The 6,905-nt window shown below is 44.0% G+C and overlaps 1 long non-coding RNA gene across 1 annotated transcript in view; it reads left to right on the top strand.

The window, feature by feature from the left end:
• The window catches only part of LOC116086860, an 8,189-nt gene extending 1,542 nt beyond the window's left edge, over positions 1–6,647 (top strand). Inside the window, exon 2 of the long non-coding RNA XR_004117167.1 lies at positions 2,815–6,647. This is a non-coding gene — a long non-coding RNA (uncharacterized LOC116086860). The remainder of the gene's footprint in view (positions 1–2,814) is intronic.
• The last annotated feature ends 258 nt before the right edge of the window (positions 6,648–6,905 follow it).

Below are 6,905 nucleotides of genomic sequence, written 5' to 3'. Positions count from 1 at the left end.
TCTCTCTCTCTCTCTCTCTCTCTCTCTCTCTCTCTCTTTCTCTCTCTTTCTCACACACACACACTCACACACACTCATACACAGATACATAAACACCCACCCACCCACATACTCACACACTCTCACATACATATACTCTCTCTCACACACACACATAGACTCTCTCATACACACATACACACTCTAACACACACATACTCATACACTCTCACACACACATACTCACATACTTTCTCATACACATACTCACACATTCTCTCACACACACATACTCATACATACATACACACTCACACACACATTCACATACACACTCACACACACATACACACACCCTCATACACACAAATTCACACACACACACACACACACACACACACACATACACTGGGGGCTGGGAAGAAGGAGAGAGACAGAGAGAGACACAGAAACACAAATTTCTGATTTTCACTTATCTCTTTCTTTTAATTTTTATTTTTTGCCATTGTTTGTATGATTTCTTTGTGGTTTGTGGTTGTTTTTGTGAGTGGAACTCACTCTGTATTTGAGGGTGTCCTGAAGCCCATGACCTGGGTTGCAAGGCATGTAACCCAGATTTGCCTTGGACTATCAGCACTCTGTCTGGTGCATCTTCTTGCATTTTGACATTGTAGGCATATGTTGCTTAAGAGATTCTTGGTTTTCCTCATGTTAGAATCACCATCTAGCATGCCATGTTGAAGAATAACTGTTGGATTTATGCAGATTTGAGTATGTTTTCAGGGCTTAGCAGTATTATAGTTTGGATCTTAAATGTCCCCCCAAACACTTCTAAAAGTGTCATTACTGTGTAGAGGTGGAAGCTTCAGGAGATGGGGCATCGTGGGAGAAAGCCTTCCCTTTAAGGGAACCTCGAGATCCTGTCCCTTTCCTGTCCCTTGGCTTTCTGGGTGCCATGATGTGAGGAGGGCCAGAGGATGGCACCGGTAGGCTTTTCCTTCCTTGCACCTCTGCCATAACATTGTGCCTCACCATAGGGGCAACAGGGCCAGGCAACTACCAACTGAACTTTGAAAACCCTGAGCTGAAACAAACCGTTCTGCCTTTCATTTATCTTGGGTATTTGTTACCCTGATGGAAAACTGAGGGATGCAAATGGGCTAAAGGGATGAGGGATCTCAGTGGTCCGGGTGCTACTGAGCATGCTTTTGAAACCTGAATGGGCCTGCGCAACAGGTACCTCCTCATCTACCACAGAATAGGGTGAGTGTCTGTGCTCAGCTGTGTGCGGTAAGAAACAAAGCTAACACACATGTAGGAGGGCCAGGACTGGGCCAATAGACTTGGAAAGGAGGGAGGGCTGAGAGATGAAAGGCCTTTGGGGATAGCCGATGTCGAAGGAGGAAGAGAGAGAGAGCTGGAAGAAAAGGGAAGCCTATGCAGTGGGCAAGACCCTAAAGGGTGATATTTCAGGCACAGATCTCCTTTGAGTAGATTGAGCAATAGGTTTAAAAAGTACCAGAGGAGGTAATTGTGAAGCAGGAAGGCCAGATGCATCTGCTACAAAAACACAAAGGCCCCTAGTGGATAGATAGCAGGTGTCAAAGATGAGAAGAGCCTGCAAATTAGAAGCCCAAGGGTGACCTGGCCTCACCAGACAGCAATCAGAAAATAGAAAATTAGAGCTGTAGACTAACCACAGGATCCCCTCTCCATCTAATACTCCTCCATACCACACTGAGCTGTTTCCTAAGGCATGTCCGAAAGGGAAGTACTGCAGTAGAGGCTAACAACATAAGCTGCGGACCTATGCTCAAACCTTCTTTCACCACTCCTTTCTGTGTTGCTCTGGGAAATTCACCTTAACTCTCTAAGCCCAAGTTTCCGTATAGGTAAAATTCAAGTGTTTTAGAACGAATGAAAATTAAGGGAGCTCATGAGCAAAATAATGCATTAATAGGCGTTCAGCACACAAAGCCTATTGTTACTTATTAAGTAGTTGTTCAAGGGCAGAGAAGGAGTCAGAGTGATTGCTCACTGTAAGGACCACTTGCTCACGTCCTCGGAGAGGACGTGAGTTAGTTCCCAGTGCCCATCGGCAGGCAGCTCAAACCTGCCTGTCTCCAGCTTGGGAATTCCCCTGCCCTCATTTGGCTTCTGCTGGCACCTGCCCTCCTGTGCACAGACGCATGCATAATTAAAAATAAAATAAATCTCAAGGGGCAGAGCGGAAATGTTTGAGGACAAATCCGGTAAGTTGATGGAGCGCTAAGGTGGGAACAGGTAGGTAAGAGGAAATGGTGAGAGTCTATACTGGAGTGAACAAGGAGGACAGAGTGGGCAACGTGGAGGCTGGAGCTCAGTTCATTCTTAGAAATGCTAGTGTTCCTATTACTGCTGCAGTGCACTATCTAAACTCAGGGACTTAAGGCAACAGAGGTGTAATGGCTTGTGGTTATTTGGGCTAAGGAACAAGATGTCAGCTGGGCTGTGTTCCGTTCTGGAGGTGCTGAACCTTTTTTCCTTTTTTTCTTATGCATGTACCGTCCTCCGACCATGTCCATCTCCAGAACCAAACCTCTCTGGCCTGACCCCTCTTGCCGTTCTGTGTCTTTCTGGGAAATGTCTGCCTTTCAGGAGTCTTACCTTACAGCAAGTCTGCACGCATAGGCGAGGATGCTCTCCACACCTCTAGGTCCTTAACTTAATAACATCCTCCAAGCTCCTTTGCCTGTTAAGTGTTTACTGTTTCTGGTGAGACCTTTGTGAGTATGAGAGATGTTTGTCTGCTTGTTTGAATAAAGCACCACACCGTGGCTTCTTATCTTCTGACAGACCCTGACTCCTGCTACAGGTTCATCCGTGTGGAGTAGTTGGAAATTTGATCAAGATTGGAAATGAAGTGGAGGCATGAGGTGGTTTGGATGGATGTGCACTGTTCCTCCCAGGCAGAGGGCAGCGGGTCAGGAAAGCGGGATGCAGAGTCAGCCTTGATGCTCCTCCCAGGGCACATCTCAGACCAGCTGGCTGTAGTGGGCAAGAAGCGTAAGGGCTGAGAACTGACTGCAGAATTGGTTGCAGAGGATGCGATGCCAAAGGTGAGCGTGAACCTGCCCCTCCCAGCTGGGGGGCCTCCTCTCCAGCAAGGACCTTCTGCTGCCCAGAAGCGTGAGCTCAGGAGAGTTTGCAGTCTGCTGGAAGACCGCTTCCTCCTCACCTCACCACGTTGCTCTCACCCCAGCTCCATCTAACTGTGTTCTCAGGAAAGTGCCTGACGCAGAGACAAGCATTAAAGCAGATGACGGGCAGCTATAATGCAGTCATTTTCTCATGAGTATTTTCCTCCTAATAGAGAATCATATCTTAACTCAGAGGAAAAAGTTGTTAATGGTGGGCTCTTTTATACACTTACACATGCTAAAGAACACAAAAAGGACCACCAGGCACATTTCAAACCGGGGGGTTGGGGGGAAGTGGACACCTACAACAGTCGTCCCCAAGCAGGAGCAGATCCAGCTCCAAAATAAATAAAAGACGTGGTACCTCACTGCCTGCCAGTAACAATGTCTTTGAAGCGGAGGATTCCAGCTGCTCTGCCCCCAGCATGTATTGCCTTGCTATTGAGCATCACACCAGAACACCCTCACTTCCGCCTCTCATGTTCTTGATTTGGGAGCACTCTAGCCAACTTCCTGTCAAATCTCACCAGAGACACCTGCAGCAGAGGAAGAAGGCCCAGTTGTGGCCATTGTTTCAAACCAGACCTGACAACCTACCTGCTTGGGTAGAGGAGAAGGAGGAAGGGGCGGGCATTGGCAGTTGAAGGATTAGAAGGCTTAATAGCTACTCTCCGCGTTTAACTTTATGATTCTGTAGTCTTTGAAACATTAATAACCTACTTGATGACATCTGTGGTTCCCCAGCCCCCACCTCCGGGAATGTCGATCCTGAAATGGGGCCTTTTGGGGAAGTGGCATACACATTTTTGTTCTTTCTTTTATGACTGTGCATCCCAGCCTCTGTCAGACACAGCAAAAGACTTCCCTTTGCCTAGACAAGTTTCTCCTCATTGATTGGAACCTTTTATCTGGACATCAGACGTTATGATTCCCCAGCACAGGACTGGACTTGCTGATAACTGAGAAGTATTCTGACGGTCAGCATACACCCCATTGGACCTACCTCTGTTTTCCTCCATGATTGCTGTGATGAGAGAGAAACTTCTAGAGCAGTATTTTTTTGCAGAAGCATACATCTCCAGGCTTACCCTGCAGAGTGAGGCTATCTCCGAGCTTTTCACTGAGCTCTGCCACCAAGGAGTTGTGGCTCACTGAACCATCTTTAAGATGGTTCTTCAGAGACTTGCTAGAAACAAATGGGTAACAGTAAGCAGTGGGGAATGAAGTGAGTGGCCCTGTCTGTGTTGCTCCCAATCCTTAGGAATAGCCCTAGATGCAATCAATGGCTGCCTGCCGAAGGGAACTCCCATCGTTCAGTGAGTCCATGTGCCCAATTTACAGTCAGCTAGCCCACAGGCACAGCAAGACATGTGGGTTAATGACAAGATTCTTACCTCTGCATCAAAGCAAAGACAAAATGTCCCAGCTAAGTGAATACAGAAAAAAAGTGACCCAAATCAAAGTAGAAAGGTACCTACAAAATATTAGAGGACAGTGAGCCAGTGATTCTTCTGCAATACATTTTTGAAGAACTGTGAACACATATCTACATAAAACTGTGGATATTGACTGAAGAATTACACATCTGAATCCCAAGGAGGAATTAATGTCATGTTCATCTTCAGATGAATGGATAAAGACATGTAGCATATCTGTACAATGGAATATTATTAGTTAGACAATAGAATAAGGATGAAGCTCTGATACATGTCTCAATGTGGATAAGCTTTGCGACCATGATGCTAATTCAAAGAAATGAGGTGCAAAGACTATTATATTATTCTTCTTGTTTATAACACCCCAAATAGACAAATCCATAGAGTCAGGAAGTTGAGCAAGGGGCAAATGAGGGAAAGATAGTAAGTATGACCAGGTCTCTAAGGGAAGCTGGAAGTGTTTGGAAAACAGTGGTGACAGTTAACCAGCTACATGCACATGCTAAATGAACACAGAATTGGACACATTGCATGAGTAGATTTCTTTATAGTACAGGGATTATATCTCAATAACAAAAATTGTGAAGCCATTGTGATACAAGGAAATTTAGAGGAAGAGAGTTTTCAGAGATGATTGTCACCACGTTCTCTCTCCAGAGCAACAGAATTTGATCACGTGCTATGGGAGGTGTGGTATGTCTCAGCACTCATCAAACAGAGCCTGCTAACAGTGAGAGACAGACTTAGCTCCTGAGCTCTTGAAGGATATCATCCAGTAGTGGGCGTGCATATTAATATGATAATTTTATAAATAAGTACTGTTAAAAATGGATGAATGGGTAAATAGATATAGGTATGCAGAAGATATATAGATGATATACAGATGATAAATGATAGATGATAGATAGATAGATAGATAGATAGATAGATAGATAGATAGATAGATAGATAGATAGATAGATAGTAGCTGACTGATAAAGGTGACAAAAGAGAAATGACAGATGATTGATTGGTAGATAATATATGCATATGTAGAAGGGGTAATATTAAGTGTTTAAATGTGAAGTTCTGCTGTATCATTCAGCAAAGCTTAATCAATTTCATTCCATAAAACTCTTGAGCCACCAGTAACATCCTAATATCTAGTGATACTGGGTTTACTCAGTCCTTAAACCAAAATTATTTTTTCTTGTGACCCCCACAACAACAAAGAAAAGGGCAGTGAGACCATCATTCTTACCACTGGCTGACAGGGCAGATCATAGTAAGAGACATTTGCTACCCCGTGACCATTGGCAGAGCAATAGAGGCCACTTTGGGATGATCCCAGTGAAACACACACTAAAGACTCACTTTAAAGGTGGAGAAAATCAGACTCTCAGACACAAAGTGGTGCACCGAAGGGCTGGTAACTTGAATAGTAGACCTGGGGCTTAAACTCAGGAATTCTGTGCTCCAGCTCTTAAGTACCAATTGCCACTCACCAGTATGAAGAAATATCACAAAAAAAGTAATGGATGACCCTGGGCTAGTGAGCATTCCCTCAAGACAATCCACTTTTGTGTCTATCTATGTAAGCCTCAAGAGGAGGGGAATTATATCCCACATCTCACAGAAGACTGTGTGATAAGGGAGGCCATGTCTCAGGAGCCTAAAAAAATAGGCATTAATCTGGCATATGTATCATTCCCAACCAAATCATACTTAGATATGCTAAGCCCACCTAGTATTTATATCTTTATGATGGTTCAATCTCATCTTTAAATTGTCAGGATTTATAATCACCATAGAAACACACATCTAGGTGTATATACTAGAATGTTTCCAGAAAAACATGAAAGAACTCATCCTGAGTGGCATAGTAGCATCCCAGGAACCAGGATCTCAGACTGAATTAAAAGATGAGGCAGACTAAGCACCATTTACCTATCACCCTCTGCTTCCTGACTATAGAATGAATCCATGTAACCTCACACTTTCGCTACTGTGCCTCCCTGCCATGATAGCCAGCACCTTTAAACTGTGAGAAAAAAATAAACATTTCCTTCTTCAATTTACCTTTGTCATGCATTTTGTCACAGCAATGAAGAAAAACCAAAACTAATATACTCTAATTCACTATGAGATAGTCCTTTTCCACACAGTCATGGTTTTCCTCATAGACTACTCACTCTCTTCCATGATTCTGGCCCATTTAAAGAAGAAAGGATTTTGCAAATTCTTGCAGAAGGACTCTTATTCAAATCCAATATATCTTCCATGAGCTCCTTTTGCTTAACTTATCCTAGCAATGACGTCAATGATGTCTTGA

The sequence above is a fragment of the Mastomys coucha genome, unplaced genomic scaffold, assembly GCF_008632895.1.
Source record: "Mastomys coucha isolate ucsf_1 unplaced genomic scaffold, UCSF_Mcou_1 pScaffold13, whole genome shotgun sequence".
NCBI classification, from domain to species: domain Eukaryota; kingdom Metazoa; phylum Chordata; class Mammalia; order Rodentia; family Muridae; genus Mastomys; species Mastomys coucha.
This window is presented reverse-complemented; position numbering and strand designations above follow the sequence as displayed.